Consider the following 19302-nt stretch of genomic DNA (forward strand, 5'->3'; position numbering starts at 1 on the left):
ATTGACTTAAAATACGTTTTAATCGATGTACCCTACTGCGATCCGTACCCACTTCAGACCAAGTATCTTGTAAACTGTGTTGTTGTTTTCTCTGTCTACGGAGGTTTGTCATACAACCAGCCTCTCAAATAAATTTTGCGATTTTTTTATGTTTTACAGTATGCGCTCCAGTGCTGAGTAATTTTCTATTTTGTCAGACACATACCCATCAGTGACAAAAGTCACATAAGTCCAGTTTTCTTTCAGTGGAATTTATTTTTTCGTTTAATTTCTTCAATAGAACAGAACACTTGATAAATACAGTGATAATACCTCAATGCACAGAAATACAATAAATTTAAAGACATCTTTGAACTCGGTGATCTTCTACGCGTGCGATTCGTTAACATCCCAGAATCGGACAGCAGGCAGACGCACCCTGTTGTTGTTACTTATTTGGGTACATCAAGCATCCAATGGCCATTTGTAGCAGGCGACATTATTCACTTGTTATTCTGTAAACTTCGACGATGACTTTTTGCGGCCCTCAATGCTGTTGGTTTGAGAGCAAAATGCAAGACTTGGTGTAGTTGTTATTCAACGTATCATCAAAGATGAAGCTTAGATGACAACAAGTGCCTTCATTCACATCATTTTCTAAACCTAACAGAACTATTTATAGCTTGTCAACATATAGTTACCGATTATTAACGATCGCAATTTAAAAGTGTGATTGCTGTAAACAGTGCAGAGAATCGTTAATAAACAAAGGTTGAGTAACAGTAATATTTTCTACACTACAGTTGTAACGATTTAATGTCCCACGTCACACAACAGGGTTCACATTGTTTTTCCTGGGCATTGCAATAATAAAAATTATTATTACTATTATTACTTTATACAGGGACATGATTGTCAGTTAATGCAATAGTTTAATCCTTGCACCAGTTTGTTTATTTGCTTTCAGCACATAGTTGGCAGGGAATGTCGTGTGTGTCTATGGGAAGTGTACGTTCTAAAGTCTATCCTGAGAGATAAATGTTAAGTACTGGTAGAAAAGAAAGAAAGAAGGAGAAACGTTTTATAAATTTTCAGTGCAGTTGTTAAGGTTTGGACACGTTTGTGCTGCTGGACCTGTGACCTGTAATCAACAATTGGACCAACCAACGGGACACAAGACCCACCACTGACCGTGTTCTGGGATTACATGGGCAACCACACAATAGAATGTGCCAGTGCCATGTACAAGACTTCAGATAGTACCAGACAATCGGCAACTAGAGGGCAGCAGTTGTAGCCACCAACAACAGACGAGATTGTACCAGTTACTTCGCCTACTTCTACTTTTTCTGTTTACACCACTGAAGGCGTCCACATTGACACTACAGTATGAGTCAGACACATGTTCTCAATATCGCTCTGGCTGGACTTTTCAAATAGCTAAGTGAAGCTTAGTACAAGACACTAAATCTTCAAATCTTAATACCTTAACATCCTTTAATTTTTACTCTCTCTGTGTATAAATATACTTTCTCCTCGATACAGTTATCTCTAGAAAAACTTGCCTAGAAAAATCTGTAATTATTACCTTTAATGTGCCTTGGATTCACCTTAGTGCAGATAATAGAGATCCTTCCTGCAAAAGTAAAAAAAATTCAATTGTAAAAGCATAATGCTATTAATTAAATGTACACAACCATCATCACCATAAAAACAAAACTGAGAACTGTCAGGTCAGTGGCTTATCTGTGTACATGTCTAGAGGTGTTGGATGGCTGCAACATGTAACAACGGTTTCCACAGTGGCTGAGGTGAGCCGCAGCGTGCAATGGTAGGTCAGCTCACTCTTGCTTACTTTCACCAGCCACCTCCTTCCTTTCCTGGCCTCCCTCCACAATCGCTTATAGTGTGTGGTCAGTCACGTGGTGTGTGGTCAGTCACGTGGTGTGTGGTCAGTCACATGGTGTGTGGTCAGTCACATGGGAGTCCCCAGGGAGGTGATTGTGACTATTTATAGTTACGATCACATGTTGCAGACTAGAAGTCAGAGCAGTTTTCGCAGGCATTTACTCTCGTATGTTGGGTACTTTATTTCTGTGTCAGAAGGCAGAGGTCATGTATTTCACCCGTAGAGCGAAACGAGTACTACTATGAAAGTTAGTATCTGGAAGTAAAGCCTGTTAAGCATGCTTTTTTTCTATTGTCGCGGTGCTTGTAATTTGCAAATGCTTTGGTATATAGATGACTGCAAGTTATTCAAAGCCATGATCCCATGGCGCTGTTGCCGTCTACGAAGAAGTCTTGTACATTCGTACTTTGTTGTTACTGCTGTTGATGTTCAAAGCTTTGTTCTTGTCTGTGCTTGTCTCTGTCCCTTGTGCATATGTTATCTACTTGATTGTAGACGATGACATCTGTCTGTAAGAAACCGCGTACTTGAGGGTCAGTGCGCTAACTACATTCTTCTAAAGACACTTACACTGCCCTCTCGATATAATCGGTTTATATGTGACTTAAACTATGTACGAATGACATGTTGAGTAAATAAAAGTAGAAAAACAGATGCCCTGCTATTTAATGGGTTTTCCAAAAGGTGCCAATAGAAGATGATATGTTCCATAGTGTATTTACAAAGTCTAGAGTTGTGTCGGAGATAAAGAACGAGAGGACTATGGCGGATACACAATCACATAAATAGGGGCATCATACAGACACAGACAATAGACAGTGAGGGACATTTCAGTGTAAAACGATGGAAAATAGACCTGCTGTAAGACATAAGATATTTGCGACAAATTCTACAAACTTATACTTGCTTGAATGTCCCAAACAGGAAACGTTTCGTCTCTTTTCATTGTTATTTATTTTTTATCGTGTTGTTGACTTTATTTTCTCTTAAAGCTGTCATTACTTCTCTCACGTCAAGTCTTGATAGTACGTCTGTTAAAAATATATGACACTAGTTTTATTGTGATGCAGGTGTACATGTTACAGACACCAGAAACAAGCTATGGTTACAAGAAGAGACATCAGCTTGTGTGTCACCAAACTTACTATTTGCTGTCCTAACAACATGGCACATGTCATCTGAAGAGCAACAAACAGCTGGGTCACACCGTTCACCGGTCCTGGCGCACTGAAACCAAACCGAACACGTCATAGGAACGTCATAACTAGCAACAAAACACGTCATCAAACCATCATAGCTAGCAACAAAACACGTCATCAGACCGTCATAACTAGCAACAAAACACGTCATCAGACCGTCATAACTAGCAACAAAACACATCATCAGACCGTCATAACTAGCAACAAAACACGTCATCAGACCATCATAACTAGCAACAAAACACGTCATCAGACCGTCATAGCTAGCAACAAAACACGTCATCAGACCGTCATAACTAGCAACAAAACACGTCATCAGACCGTCATAACTAGCAACAAAACACGTCATCAGACCGTCATAACTAGCAGGAAGCCTTTGCCAAGGTTTTCTAGTCTGACGTTCTTCCTTCCTACTTATCTTGGGCGGTCCGGTGGCTCTAGTGTTAGCGCCTGTCACTGACAGTGAGAGTTGTCTGTCCCTGGGTCACATCTCTACAACACCGTGACGTCAGTGACAGACTGTGTGCCAGCAAATTTGAACATCTGTCCACATCCCTCCCTACTTACTTCATCCCTTGGGAATTGCCTCACCTGTTCTTCACGCTTGTGAAAGTCCACTCACGAGTCAATGCATGATTGCCGGTAACCTCATCTCTCACGTGACGCACAATTTAGTCCACTGACCTGATCGCTTGCAATTTATCATCAGTAACTGTAATTACTTGTCGTCTTACCGGCGTACTGGAAACGTATAAATAATGTTTTTCTGGTTCACACAGGGGAACTAGTTTGACCTTAGTGACGTCACTCTGTCTAGTGTTTATCAATCTCTATATTGACCATTATGATATTACTATGTCCGGTAAGTATATATCAATAAGCCCACAACACCATGGTGCAGCACATCACAGCAACAATCTCCAGGTGCCGTGTGTAAGACAGTGTGTCAGCGATTAGTTGAAGTCGGTGATGAAGACATTAAAGTGCTGGACGCAACGCCGCCTAGAGGATTGCTTCTCTTGCACAGATCTATGGTGTTTAATACGATTCTTGTAAAAACCTTAATGTTTTATTTATTTTGTCGTTCTATATCAGTCGTGTTGAGACTGTCATTCTCACCAAGGAAACTGTCCTTCATCCAAATAATAAAGTATTTTAGACAACTGTAACAAAAATCTTTACGATGGATATGTTAAACCACAATGTACATACACTAGCTCTTAGTGAAGAATTTCAGGACTGTGTAGCTGTCATATTGCACAGTGACACAGCAAGTCACATGATCTATCTCCTAAAAGTCAAAAGAAGGAGCTGCTGAAAGTTCAAGGTTTGCATGTTGCAGCTTGTGGTGTAGAAGGGTATTTCTTTGCTTCCAAAAACACGGGTGACTGATGGCGAACTCTGATCTCCTGCTCACTCTGCAAGGTTTTACCTAATACTATCACAAACTTAGGATGTCCACAAGTTGTCTTTCAAAAGTTGTGTCAAAAGATCTTTGACAGATTGAATGTCCTTGCCAGCTTCAGTGAATGTATGTAACATTATACGTGTCTCAATTTCAAACTGCTCTTCTTAGTTCCAAATGTTGATATGAAGAGTAAATTACACACCAGTAACAGTCGGATAATAGTGGTCACGGATGAGTGACTTGTGGCATCTTCGTGTTTTAGCGACACCAGGCTTTTACACCAGACATCAACAGCGATAGCAATCAGTGTCCTTCTCATCACTCTCCTTCTTGTGAGGTCCTCCACCACTGCGCATGCGTGTCAGATTCTCCCAGTCACCCACCAGACTATGAAATATTGTATTTTATTTACGATTATGAAATTTTAAAAACTGACTACACCAGGGACTGCTTTGTAAGGTATAATAATGTTACACTGTTTAATGCTTTGTCCGGTCATATCTAGCTCATCACAGGACAGTGATGTTACATCTTTTATCCTTTATGAGCAAGCTTCTAGAGTTGTACCTCTCTGTGATGCTCAGCCAGTTGGTGTTGGTGGATGTGTCTGGCATTCAAGGGCCATGGCGAGCAGCAAGCAGACGACAGCTTGGTACAACCGTGTCAGTACAGTCATCCTGGTTGGTAGAATGCTTCAGAAAATATTCAATGACACTTGATTATTATTATGTTGTCAATACATGTTACGGCTAAACAAGAAAAACGTTTTGAAGACCTTCTACCAAGACTTAAAACCCGTTGTTCATTCCAATGTTTATGAATCCTTTATATGTGATTATACTTCAATGAGAGGTTCGGGGACCAAAATGACTACATATATCTGTAAATAAACATGGATATTTATAACGTTTTTGACAACATTGTCAGCCTCATCATGTATACAACATGCAACGAGTTAAGCAAGAAACACACACAACTGTGCTTTTGTCTACTTGCGTTTAAAGCCAGTAACGGCGATGTTAACCTCGACAGACGTCGTCGTTAGGTTGTCACTGTCTGTAGTGTGGGGAAGACAACTGGGAAAAGTCACGTCGCTAGTCACGTGACGTCAGCGCGAAGCTCAGTTATCTTGCGTTGTCGACGTGGCGGTTATTAAAGAATAAATGTTTAACAGAAGTTAAAGGACTAGTCTGTTGTAATATCTATCTATAGACTTAGCTAAGAGAGGTGTATGATACTCTTCTCCCGAAGGAAGATACCACTTTCGTTTTTTAAATGTTCGCTTACAAACACCGTCACCTACAAAAGGTCAAACTCGAAGGTCCGTTGTTTCGTAATTACCAGAAGGTCCGAGTTCTACCTCTGGCCGAGGCCTTCACACCGTTAATGTGTTTCTGTACAATCCTGACTTTACTGTTGTCATCCTCTTTCTCTGCTAGGTGATGTTTGAATTCATGTGTGTCGAGAATGAAAGCGGGGATTGTCGACACATATTGTAAAGTGAGTGACATTTTATTTAATAATGTAATTGCTCGCCCCAGTAATGCTTTAAAAAAATACGTATCAAAGGAATTCGTCATACAACCAGCATCTTAGGCAAATTTTATGCATTTTTATGTTCTATAATATGCGTTCCAGTTTTGAGTATTTTTTTTTTTATTTTTACAGCAAATACCCATTAACATCAAAAGACACATAAGACCAGATTTCTTTCAATAAAATTTATTTTTTTGTTGAATTTTTCAAACGAACAAAATCATCGAGAAATACAATGAAAACATCTAAAAGCATGGAAATAGAAAAAATTTAGAGACACCTTTGAACTCAACGATCTCATGCTCTTGCGATGACGTCATAATATTCGTTATTATCCCAGAATCGGACAGTGGGCAGACGCACCTGTTGTCGTTACTATTTGGGTACATCAAGCTCTCAACGGCTTTTTGTAGCAGGCGACATTCTTCACTTCTTATTCTTTAAATGTCTAGGACCTGTCGGCATGAGAGCAAAATGTATTTTTTTGCTGTAATTATCATTCAAAGTGTGACATTTGAACTACATTCTAAATTAAGCATAACTATTTATATCTTGCCAACACACAGTTACCGATCTCTCACGATTGCTATTTAAATGTTTTATAGGTGTTAACAATTCTCAAAATCATTTATAAACAAAAGTGAGTAGAACTACTATTTTCTACACAACGTTTGTAATGTTTTAATGTTCTCAGGTCACACAAGAGAGCTCACCAGTATCACTCAAAGCAGTAGAATAATAATTACTATTACAGGGTTATGTTTGTCAGTCACGGAAATAGTTTATTTGTTGCACCTGTTCTTTTCTTTGTTTATTTTTAACACATCAAGGGCAGGCAATGTCTTGTAGCGAGTGTTCTTAGGGAAGTTTAGTATAAGTTATCCGTTAAAACTCGGTGCTATCAAAATAAAAGAAAGTGCTGATTTTTATCCGTTTTCAGTGCAGTTGTTAAGGTTTGTACACCTCCGTGCTGCTGTGCTCTGTCACCTATAAACAACCATTGGACCAACCAACGGGACACAAGACCCACCACTGACCGTGTTCTGGGATGACATGGGCAACCACACAATAGAATGTGCCAGTGCCATGTACAAGACTTCAGATAGTACCAGACAATCGGCAACTAGAGGGCAGCAGTTGTACCCACCCACAACAGACCAGATTGTTTCAGTTCTTTCGACTGCTTCGATATTTTTTATGTGTTTACGCCGATGAAGGTCCACATTGACACTACATTATGAGTCAGACACATGTTCTCAAGATCGCTCTGACTGCTTTTTTCAAATAACTAGGTAAAGCTTAGTACAACATACTTAATCCTAAAATCGTACTACATTCCTTTCATTTTATATATATACCGATATATTTATTTTTATATATGAATACCCATGGAAAAAGAGCTAAATGTTACCAGTTCTTGGAGTTGCCCTTCTTGGATAGCAGACAAGAAAAGGACCTGCAAAATTAAATTTTAAAAAAATCACTGGTTCACAACGTCAGAAAGCATGTTGATGTGAGTGAGATGTCTACTATCTGTACATGCTCTCACCACAACCATTTGCACATTAAAAACAAAACTGAGAAGTGTTAGGTCAGTGGCTTATCTCTGTACATGTCTTCCACATTTGTTCTTAATGTCACTGTTGTTGCTGACCAAAGCTTGTGTTCTTTTCTGTGCTTGTCTCTGTCCCTTGTGCATATGTTATCTACTTGATTGTAGACGATGACATCTGTTTGTACAAATTCTCCTACAAGGACAAGTACTCGAAGTACATTCTTATAATGCGACTTACACTTCCCTCTATATATATATCGTTTTATATGAGACTAAACTAAATATCAATGTCATGCTGAGGTAAATAAAGTTGGTAAAACAGATGCCACTATTGTTTAATGCGCTTGTCTAAAAGGATCCACGAGAAGATGATCGGTTCTACTGTGTCTCTACAAAGTCTAGAGTCGTGTCGGTGATAAAGAACTTGAGCAGTGGTTCTCAAAGTATTTCGGACCGCGGACCACTTTACTTAAGTAAAAAATATGGCGGATCACCAAGGCCTAAAAATTGCCGCATTTGTTTCATTGCAATTCAAAACTAAATGTCCTTTTGTGACAGTAGTATAATAATAAGTTGACATAAAAGTACCTACCTCGTTATTTGAATTAAAATGTTAATGCGAGCAATGCATCACTTTAAACATCACTTTGCTGACATATGACGACTGGCAGCCGCGGACCACCTGACTTATGCCCGCGGACCACACTTTGAGAACCACTGAACTAGAGGACTATGGTGGATACCCAATCACATAAATAGCAGTGGCGTAGGAACCAGGGGGGCAGCGGGGGCAGCAGCCCCCCCAAGGAAAATACAGGGGGGGGCAGGAATATCCTTTTGCCCCCCAATATTGAGACGTAATTCCTCACAAAGAGCAAAGAACTGAAGAAAGGGGAACGTAGAGAGGAGACGGTCATCACCGTCACAAAAGCGGGCCTGAGGCAAGTGGAGGCTCTAACACCTCTGACGATCAGATCGTGCGTGCGTGCAGTACCCCCCCCCAATCCTTTTTACGAAATGTGTGAGTGCGAACGCCGTTCACTGTCAGCAGGGAGTTTGCCCCCCCAACGCAAAACATCTTCCTACGCCACTGAATAGGGGCATCATACAGACAAAGACAATAGACAGAGCGACACATTTCAGTTTGAAACGATGTACAGTAGACTTGCTGTAAGACATAAGACATTTGCAACAAATTCTACAAACATATAGTCGCTTGAATGTCCCAAACGGGAAACTGTTCGTCTCCTTTCATTTAATATTTATCTTAAGGTAATTTTGTCTTTGCTTTCTCGTTAAGCTGTCATTTCTTCTTTGTCAATCATGTCAAGCCTTGAAAGTACGCATGTGCAAAAATATCTGACTATAGCTTTTTTTGTTTGTTTGTTTGTTTGGGGGTGTATGTCTGAGAGACACCAGAAGCCAACAGGTGTAGCGTGAAAGTCTGAGTTAGGTTTAATGTGAGGTGTTAAGTTATCGTGACCACAAGAGACATCAGCACGTGTGTCATCAAACTTACCATCAGGTATTCTATGGCACATGTCCCTTGCAGATTTAAACGGAGCGGGCGTACATCCAGAGTCGCCGCAGTCGAACTAAACAAAACACGTGATCAGAAGAGCATCATAGCGAGCACCAAAACACGTCATCAGACCGTCATAACTAGCACCAAAACAAGTCATCAGACCGTCATAACTAGCACCAAAACACGTCATCAGACCGTCATAACTAGCAACAAAACACGTCATCAGACCGTCATAACTAGCAACAAAGCACGTCATCAGACCTTCATAACTATCACCAAAACACGTCATCAGACCGTCATAACTAGCAACAAAACACGTCATCAGACAGTCATAACTAGCAACAAAGCACGTCATCAGACCGTCATAACTAGCACCAAAACACGTCATCAGACCGTCATAACTAGCAACAAAACACGTCATCAGACCGTCATAACTAGCAACAAAACACGTCATCAGACCGTCATAACTAGCAGGAAGCCTTTGCCAAGGTTTTCTAGTCTGACGTTCTTCCTTCCTTCTTATCTTGGGCGGTCCGGTGGCTCTAGTGTTAGCGCCTGTCACTGACAGTGAGAGTTGTCTGTCTCTGGCTCACATCTCTACAACACGTGACGTCAGTGACAGTGTACCAGCGATTCTGAACATATGTGCATTTCCCTCCTACTTCCTTTCTTAAGAATTACTTCACCTGCTCTTCATCCTTGTGTCAGTCCACTCACGTGCCAATGACTTGATTGCCGGTAACGTGACCCACAATTTAGTCCATTGGTCTGGACGCTCCCAAGTCTATCCTCAGTAACTTTAATTACTTGTCGTCTTATCGGCTTTCTTTAAACGTATAACCAATAGGTGTTTTCCTGAACCACACAGGGGAACTACATATTGACCTTAGTGACGTCACTATGTCGGTGTGTATAAATCTCTATATTGACCATTGTGATGTTAGTGTGTCCGACGTGTAGAAATCTCCAAGCCCACAACACCATGGTGCGTCGTATCACAACAACATCTCCAGGTGCCGGTGTGTAAGACAGTGTGTCGGTGATTAGTTGAAGTCGGTGATGAAGACATTAAAGTGCTGGACGGAGGAGATCGCAACCCGCCTAGAGGATTGCTTCTCTTGCACAGACTCTATGGTGTTTATACGATTTTTATAACAACCTTCATTATTTATCTTATTAATCTTATCTTTTTACATCAGTCTTGTGGAGACTGTCATCCCCACCAAGGAAACTGTCCTTTCTTCTAATCATAAACTAATTTCACACAACTGTAACTAAAATCTTAACGGTGCCTATGTTGAACCACAATGTACACATACTACGTCATAGTAAGAACTTCAGACGTGCTGGGATCCATGGATGTGTAGCTTCCATATTGCACAGTGACCATGGGAGTCACTTCATCCATCTTCTGCAAGTTTCCCAGTTTAATGTTTCCTTGAAGCAAACAGTCTTTCCTTGGACATACCCCAAACAAACTTCTTCTGGGGTCCTTGACCACTGCGCATGAGTGTCAGATTCTTTAGGTCACCCACCAGCAGAGGAAGAACGTTTACATAATTACTTACTCCGAAGTTTGAAATTGTTTAACTGATTACACCAGAGGCGGCTTTGTAGGGCATAACAATGTTACATTGTTTGAGGTATTTTGTTTCATCATATCAAGCTAACCACGTGACAGTGATATTACATCTGTTTGTGTCTTTAATTAAGAACCTTCGTAGTATTGTTCTTACCGTATTAGCTAGAACCAGACGGTGATGGTGATGGTGAATGTGTCTTGCATCCAAGGCCATGGCGAGCAGCAAGCAGACGACAGCTTGGTACAACCGTGTTTGTACAGTCATCGTGATTGGTAGACCGCTTTGTTTCGGAGCTCTTTAGGAAAAATACAATGATACTACATATGTGTACGTTGTCATTACATGTCAAGCTTTAACAAGCTCTGCAAAATGTGAAAAAGAAATTTTATCTTGTATAGCAAACGTTTGTTTTGTCAAACGGTTGCGAGCCTTTTATGGAAAAGGCGGGTTGGAAGAACAAAATAAAAAAAATTGCAAATAAATAAACTTCATAATTACTATAAATGAAGAAACTGTTAGCCACGTCATAAGAAGTGTAAGCAGTGAGATTATTTGTGTGCTAAGTCATCACTACACTCACATACGAGTTAACTCACACAACTGTGCTTTTGTCTACTTGCGTTTAAAGTCAGTAACGGCGATGTTAACCTCGACAGACGTCGTCGTTAGGTTGTCACTGTCTGTAGTGTGGGGAAGACAACTGGGAAAAATGATGTCGCTAATCACGTGATGTCAGCGCGAAGCTCAGTTATCTTGCGTTGTCGACTTGGCTGGTTATTAAAGAATAAATGTTTAACAGAAGTTAAAATACTATTTATATTTTGACTTAGTAAAGCGCGGGTATGATATTGTTCTTCCCCGATGAATACACGCCTTTTATTCTTTTTTAGACATTTGACTACAAACATCGTGATGCATAATAAGTGTCAAAATATGACAGGTCTGTTCTTAGCACTACTGCCCCAAGTCCCTGTACTGCTGCTGTCACAACATAGTCTGGCGTAGTTCTTCCCCTTTGACTGTAGCAAGCGACTGTGAGGGTGATATGTATTTATTCATTGTATGATCTAGGTGAGAAACAGGCTGTGGAATTTTTATTTGTGCCTTCTTTGAGGCTGAGCAGGTTGTTAGAAGAGTGTAATCTATTTCACTTAGAACCTTTTCATTCAAGCAATTTTTCCAGTTAGTGAGATTTTGATACTTTGAGTCTTTTTTGCATTGTATACATTCTGTCTCATATTTTACCACTTTTTTGTCCATGTATTTTTCTTGATTTGTGTTTTTTGTCTGTGTCTGTATTCTTTCCAGTTTGAAGCCTGATGGAGGGAGTTTCAGAGAAGTGTTTCAAAAAAAGACCTCTATCTTGAAGGGCAAACTTTGTTTATAATATAATTATCTTAACATATGGTAAATTAGGTACTCATCTGCTGGGTTGACACGGGGAACTTTAGCAAGCCTTAAACTAGCAACTGTCTATTTTCAGGTTCTAAAAACAAAAGCACACAGAACATCTCTACTTTATTTAGAAGTTGTTGTAATCTCTATAGTGGTGTACAGACAATTTGAGAATTGTCTATTTGGTGATTTTTAAGAGTGTTGTTGTTGTTTAGAGTTTGTATATATTTTGCACTTGATTGTCCACTAAATCGCTGCATGTCACTTACGTTCCTGAAAAAATGTTAACATGCTATTTTATAAATACTGAGCATGTGGATTTTGACTGTTACAAATGATTGAGGTTTATTCATTTCTTGTGGAGTACTGTAAAGCATCGTTTTATTGTTGAATTTTATCTGGCAGATCCTAGCTTATATGGTTGATATTTGTGCTCATTGTTTTCTTCTGTTTTCGGTGGGTTTTTTTAAAGATAGATCAACACAAAATAAACGGCTCCTTACAACAAATATGTCGTTTCACAAATTTAGAATACTTTTGTTGACGTTGTTGAAGTCTAATGTCCTGAGATGTTGTGTGATTTTAAATGGGACGTAGTATAAATGAGATGACATCAAATCAGGCTTCTGACAGGTGTTTGATATATGTGTAATATATGGGATAAAGTATGAAAGGTCGTCTGTTATAGCTTTCAGGAGAAGCGAAAAACAACAAAGCTTTGAAGAATGTTAATTGTGATGGGTAGCTTTAAAAACATTATGCCGTCAATGTGAATGTACGTCTCACTATTTCTCTGTGCGTGTGTGTGTGAGTGCGTGCGTGTGTGAATAAGGAATGCATAAATAAAATGACAAAGATAGGATTAAGCGAAATGAAATAAAAGTAGGACAAGAAATGCATAATATGCACAAAAACGGCATTATTTGAGTCACAAATTCAGAACAAAAGCTGCTCAGAAAAACAGTTTTTAATCAATCCTTTAGTATATATATATCTCCCCAAAAATTAATTAACATTCTGACATTCTAATTGTATAAAGAGAAATAATATCGAACTCATAAAAACTTAAAAAAAGACTTCGAGACACAAAAAGATTCAAAAAATTAGAAATACAAAAACTAAACTGATTGAGACAGCAGGTTCTCAAGTGAAGACATTCCACTCTTCTAACAAGTCTGGTCAGGGGTAGCACCACAGAGTCAAACAAGATTCACAGAGAAACTACTCAGCCTCTTTCTCACCTGGAATACATAGTAAATAAAAAAGAATTACTCTCACAGTCGCTTGTTATAGTCAAAGGGGAACAACTACGAAGATAAATGCTCTGACAGCAGCAGTACACTCCCCTTACCGATTTCTAATTGTCATGAACGAAATTCTTGGCCAAGACAGGCCCCTCGCTTGTAGGGACATGGGGCTGGTGTGTTAACTACATACTTCATCATAAATATAATATAGAATATACTGCAATCTCATTACTTAGAAAGGTTTATAGAGGAACATCACGTGGCCTCATGGGCGGACTGGAGCTTTACAGGTCTGTTGTTGAGAGCATCCTTTCATGCAACATCGCTGCCTGGTATGGTCACCTCCTCGTCAAAGACAAGGCAAGGCTGGCCAGAGTCATCCACCAGGCCAATAAAATTATTGGTAAATCACAGCTGTCACTTGCTGACTTGTACCTTCATGCAGTCAGAAAGATGGCACATAACATTTCGTACCTAACACACCCTCTCCATCCCAACTTCCAGCTGTTGCCCTCAGGCAGGTGCTATAAAGTGCCACGTGTACGGAAAACTGCCTACCAGAAGTCCTTCGTGCCAACAGCCATCACCATCCTAAATAAATGCACAAGGACTCAGAGGAATCAAACACAGAGAAGAGGGTGTTGACATCCATTATCAGCCATCACCTTGTTGAATGTGCGCTCCCTTCAAAACAAACAAGACGAGCTCTCTGCGCTTAATCTAAATAATTAATGAAATGGGATTTCTGTCACACACAAATAGATGACATATATGACAATTCGTAATGTTGTTTGCCTACAGGTGATGAACAAATAGTAGTATCAGCTGACAAAGTACTAGGAGGATGAAGAAAGTGCAGTTCAGACACATTCCGTTGCAATCTGCAATGCCAACGCACTTTTTTAATTTATACAAAGAAATAAAAAGTATTGAAATTTCAATGACCATTTGACGGAGATCCAAACTACCATGATAATATATCTTTATTCCTAACTGTGTGTGTTACATATCTGTATGTGTATGTCTGCCTGCCCTTGTGAGCAAAAGAAAAATTTTTGTCTTTAGTCTCCTCGACAGACAGTAAAGTCTGATTTGATTTGAAAGCGGCCCGCGCTTTATTTACAGAGTGGCCCTTCTCACTAAAATAAGCCTACGTGCATAATATTATTCTATAGATAGAATAGGCCCACCAGCCAATCGGGCATTGCCTAAATGTCCGACTGGCCAAGTGGGTGAATGACATCTTATAGATTTATTATCAACAGTTTCGTGAGAACGTGTATTCAACAATACAATAAATAATGCAGTTTCTTGAATAAATTAAAAGGCCATCATGGTCTGAATCACAGCACCTTAGTGTCTAAACTCACTGACAAAGTAGCATTTCTTAATGAAGTTTAAATATAATTAAGCATGTTAAAGCACTATTTAAAGTGAAATAAAATAAATGATCAGTGACATAGAATTGTGAAAGAAAACAGAAGACAAGGGCACACAATATGACAAATTTCTTTAATATGTAGTTACTTAAAGCACTACTGGGGTGCGCAATTACTTTATTAAATCAAATAATTGTCAACAGTCTAAAGTTTCATTATCAAGACATACGAATTCAAACGTCACCCAACACAGAAAAAGGATAACAACAGTAAAGTCAAGATTGTACAGAAACACATTAACGGTGTGAAGGCCACGGCAAGAATTTCAACTCGGAACTTCTGTTAATTCAAAATCAAAATCAAAATCAAAACAGACTTTATTGTCTGCCCAGGAGACCCAGGGCAGAAATTTGTCTTTGCTCACATACCCATACAGACATTTAACACACAGTTAGAAGTAAAAGTGAGGAGTAAAATAGTGTTGATTGCACCAGTCCATCAAGGCAGTGTATCTTTATCCTAACAACAAACCTTGGGTGACCAAGGGCCTAAAAGCACTGCTGAACAAAAAGAAACATTTGTTCATCATGGGCAGAAGCCCACGACAGAAGATTAGTACATAGAGAGGACCATGATGCTATCCGTTGGGTGGGCAGAGGCTCTACGAGCATACTAGTTAGTCCGCTTTCAGTAGTTTGCCGGTGGACCAACGAGTATCGACGAGATTGAAACAGAGGTCGAGTTAGCTCTCGCCATAAACCCGAATTACGAGAACAAGGGACCTCTCGAGTTTGACCTTTTTGTAGACCGCGATGTTTTAGGCGAATGTTTATAAAGCAAAAGTAGTGTATTCCTCGGGTAGAAGAGAATCATAAACATCTCTCATTTATCCTTTAATAACCGCCACGTCGACAACGCAAGATAACTGAGCTTCACGCTGACGTCACGTGATTAGCGACGTCGTTACAAACAGTTGTCTTCCCCACACTACAGACAGTGACAGCCAAACGACGACGTCTGTCGAGGTTAACATCGCCGTTACTGGCTTTAAACGCAAGTAGACAAAAGTACAGTTGTGTGTGTTTCTTGCTTAACTCGTTGTATGTGAGTGTAATGGTACTAGTGTTATTAGGAGTATTTATTGACAGATATATTTTATCCTTTTGTACTTTGAACCTTCTATTTCACTAAAGATATGACTCAACAACAGTTTTCCATACTAGGTTAAAGTTCTTTTCCACATTTTCCAGACCTTTTTGAGCGTTGATGAGTACTGAGAAGATGAAAATAATGTGACGTGTTTTTTTTCTAAAGAGATTTTAAACCAAACGGTCTACCAATCACGATGACTAAACAAACACGGTTGTACCTAGCTGTCGTCTTGATGCTAATGTTCGTAACACTGGAAGCCAGGAACATCCATCACCACCATCATCACCGTCTGGCATCATATGTAAGAAGGACATTTGTAGAAGGTCCTTGGTAGCTTGATATGATGAGACTCTGTAGTTGCTACTACAGTTATTAAGATACAGCAACAGGCTTTACAAAGTATATTAAATACTCTAATGTCTAATGTCTTTTTAATAAGTCTCTGTAGAAATCATTTCAAAAAAGGTTTTAAACTTCATCACAAACTTTAACTAATCGCTGACACACTGTCTTACACACCGGCACTTGGAGAATGTTGCTGTGATACGACGCACCATGGTGTTGTGAGCTGAGACATTTATACTCACCGGACATAGTAACATTATAATGGTCAATATAGAGATTTATATACAACGTCACTACAGTTAATATATAGTTTTCTTGTGTTGACCAGCAAGACACATATTGTTTGTTAGTTTCAAGTTCGCTGGTAAGACGACAAGTGATTACAGTTACTGAGGATAAATTTGCATGCAATCAGGACAATGGACTAAATTTTGGTCACGTGAGAGATGAGGTTACCGTCAATCAGCATGGGGCGTGAGTGGACTTACACAAGCGTGAAGAACAGGTGAGGTAATTCCCAGTCTGTGACTGACGTCACGGTGTTGTAGAGATGTGACCCAGGGACAGACAACTCTCACTGTCAGTGACAGGCGCTAACACTAGAGCCACCGGACCGCCCAAGACAAGTAGGAAGGAAGAACGTCAGACTAGAAAACCTTGGCAAAGGTCTATGACGGTCTGATGACGTGTTTTGTTGCTAGCTATGACGGTCTGATGACGTGTTTTGTCGCTAGTTATGACGCTCTGATGACGTGTTTTGTTGCTAGCTATGACGGTCTGATGACGTGTTTTCCTGCTAGCTATAACGCTCTTCTGATTTCGTGTTTGGTTCAGTTTCAGTGCAGTCCGACAGGCAAATCGTGTAACACAGATCCATGTTGCTCTACGTCTGACCAATGCGATTGGGACACTCGTACGTATGGTGACACAGTTGCTGATGTGTCTTCGTATCACGAACATTAAAGGGATACTCAAGGCTTGTGATAAGGCAGTGGCGACGGTCAAACGTTTCAAAACTATATTTAGTTACAATTACAGAGCACGAGAGCAACACAGGAGAAATAAATGATTCGTTTCTCACTTAATTACCACTTACTAGCACTATGTTTACAAAAATTGAAAAAATCCAGTGAAATCGACCGTTGTGTTCTTCCGCCGAGTAACAGCGATATCTTCCCGAGATGGTCAACCAGAGGAGTCTTCTTGTGACGTCAGTCTCTGACAGGAAGTGTCTGTATCCATGGACGTGTATTTAATATAAGTTCGTACTGTATCTGTATCATTGCGAAGATTTGACGTCTGCTTATTTTATGACGCACTCTGTGTGTAAGGCTTGTAAGGCTCTGTCTTTCGGAAACTGATGAAAAGAAAATTTTGAATCTTTTTTTCATCTCTTCCTGGCAATCGGGTGCAGCACATTGTCGAGGCATGGTTCTCACTATGGAAACCACACGTCATAGGGTCACGTGATGTAGAACGAGACTTCGTCGAAGCAACAAAAAAGTCCCGTGTAATTTCTCTTATTAAACACAACATTCTACTAAAAACCTTCAACGTTTTCCACATGAACACACATATCAATAGACATGATTCAAATTTATCCTCCTCCTTATTCGATTCTAAGCAGTTTTATTTTGCCTTTAGAATCCCTTTAACACATCACTTTTGAACCTAACTCACACTTGCAAGCTACAGCATCAGAAAAAAAATCTGTAGTCATATATTTTTAACATGCGTACTTTAAAGCTTGACATGATTGACAAACATATAAAAGTTTCCCGTTTCAGACATTACAGCAAGTATATTTTTTGTAGAATTCGTTGAAAATATCTCAAGTGTTACAGCAAGTCTATTGTGTATCGTTTACACTGAAATGTCCCGCACTGCTAGTGGACATCTCATTCTTATTACGCTTTCTGACGTTTTACTCTAGAGATTTTTGTATTTTCATTTTGCAGATTGGCCCTATAAAGTCTGCAGACGTCTGATCACACAGGTAACACTGAGATTTCTTTCTGTGCATTTTCGTATATATTAAAAGTTTATGCAGAAAAATATAAATAAACATAGATATATATAAAGGAGCATATTAAAATTTGAGGATTTAGTATTTTGTACTAAGCTTTACTTCGTTATTTGAAAATAGTGCAGCCAGATAGACCTTCAGAACATGTGTCTGACTCATAATGTATTGTGTGGTCGCCAATGTAATCCCAGAACACGGTCAGTGGTGGGTCTTGTGTCCCGTTGGTTGATACAATGGTCGTTTAAACTCTAACTATATGTTGACGATATAAATAGTTATATTTGGTTTAGAAACTAGTGCAAATAAAAGCATTTCTTGTCATCTAAACTATATGACGATACGTTGAATAACAACTACACAAGAGTCTTAAATTTTTTCTCATTTTTACGTATTACATAAAGGCCGGCAAATAGTCCTCGGCAACATTGACAGAATAACAAGTGAATGATGTCGCCTGCTACAAATGACCACCGGATGCTTGATGTACCCAAATAGCGACAACAACAACAGGGTGCGTCTGCCTACTGTCCGATTCTGGGATGTTAACGACTCGCACGAGTATAAGATCACCGAGTTTGAAGCTGTTTCTAAATTTATTGTGTTTCCATGCATTGAGGGATTTTCACAGTTTTTATTAAGTGTTCTGTTCTATTTAAGAAATCAAAGGAAAAAATAAATTCCATTGAAATGAGAGTGCTCTTCTGTGACTTTTGTCACTAATGGGTATATGCATGACAAAATGCAAAATTACTCAGCACTGGAAAGCATATAGTAAAACATAAAAAATCGCAAACTTTGCTTGAGAGGCTGATTTGATGAGAAACCTTCTTCAACATACTAACTCCTTAAATGTGGATCCCTACACTCCTTTCATTCTCTCTCTCTCTACATATAATATATACTGTGTTCTGGATATATTTATCTATATATATAAACAGCCAAAACCCTGCCAGCCAAGACATCAAGAAGCGAAAGTGGGGCTGGATTGGCCACACTCTACGAAAGCCAGCCGACAATTTAACAATACAAGCTCTGGTCTGGAACCCACAGGGGAGGCGCAAAGT

At 39.5% G+C, this 19302-nt stretch overlaps 3 long non-coding RNA genes across 7 annotated transcripts; 2 read left to right on the plus strand and 1 right to left on the minus strand.

The window, feature by feature from the left end:
- Nucleotides 1–145: 145 nt before the first annotated feature.
- Nucleotides 146–5570, minus strand: LOC112556252. Of its 3 annotated transcripts, none has more exons than XR_003097694.1 (5): nucleotides 5473–5570; nucleotides 5063–5187; nucleotides 3034–3115; nucleotides 1568–1615; nucleotides 146–532 (listed from the first exon to the last, which is right to left on the minus strand). It is a non-coding gene; the product is annotated as an uncharacterized LOC112556252 (long non-coding RNA). The 3 variants fall into 3 exon arrangements; XR_003097692.1 differs by having other exon boundaries at nucleotides 147–532; nucleotides 5488–5570; XR_003097693.1 differs by having other exon boundaries at nucleotides 147–532; nucleotides 5470–5570.
- LOC112556253 lies at nucleotides 5092–7432 on the plus strand. Its single transcript, XR_003097695.1, has 3 exons — nucleotides 5092–5175; nucleotides 5935–5995; nucleotides 6972–7432. It is a non-coding gene; the product is annotated as an uncharacterized LOC112556253 (long non-coding RNA).
- An 8255-nt stretch (nucleotides 7433–15687) lies between these two features.
- Nucleotides 15688–18925, plus strand: LOC112556250. Of its 3 annotated transcripts, none has more exons than XR_003097686.1 (5): nucleotides 15688–15790; nucleotides 16030–16168; nucleotides 17047–17125; nucleotides 18171–18208; nucleotides 18640–18925. It is a non-coding gene; the product is annotated as an uncharacterized LOC112556250 (long non-coding RNA). The 3 variants fall into 3 exon arrangements; XR_003097687.1 differs by having other exon boundaries at nucleotides 15698–15740; XR_003097685.1 differs by having other exon boundaries at nucleotides 15723–15819.
- Nucleotides 18926–19302: the final 377 nt, after the last annotated feature.

This window comes from Pomacea canaliculata, linkage group LG2 (genome assembly GCF_003073045.1).
Source record: "Pomacea canaliculata isolate SZHN2017 linkage group LG2, ASM307304v1, whole genome shotgun sequence".
Classification (NCBI taxonomy): Eukaryota; Metazoa; Mollusca; class Gastropoda; order Architaenioglossa; family Ampullariidae; genus Pomacea; species Pomacea canaliculata.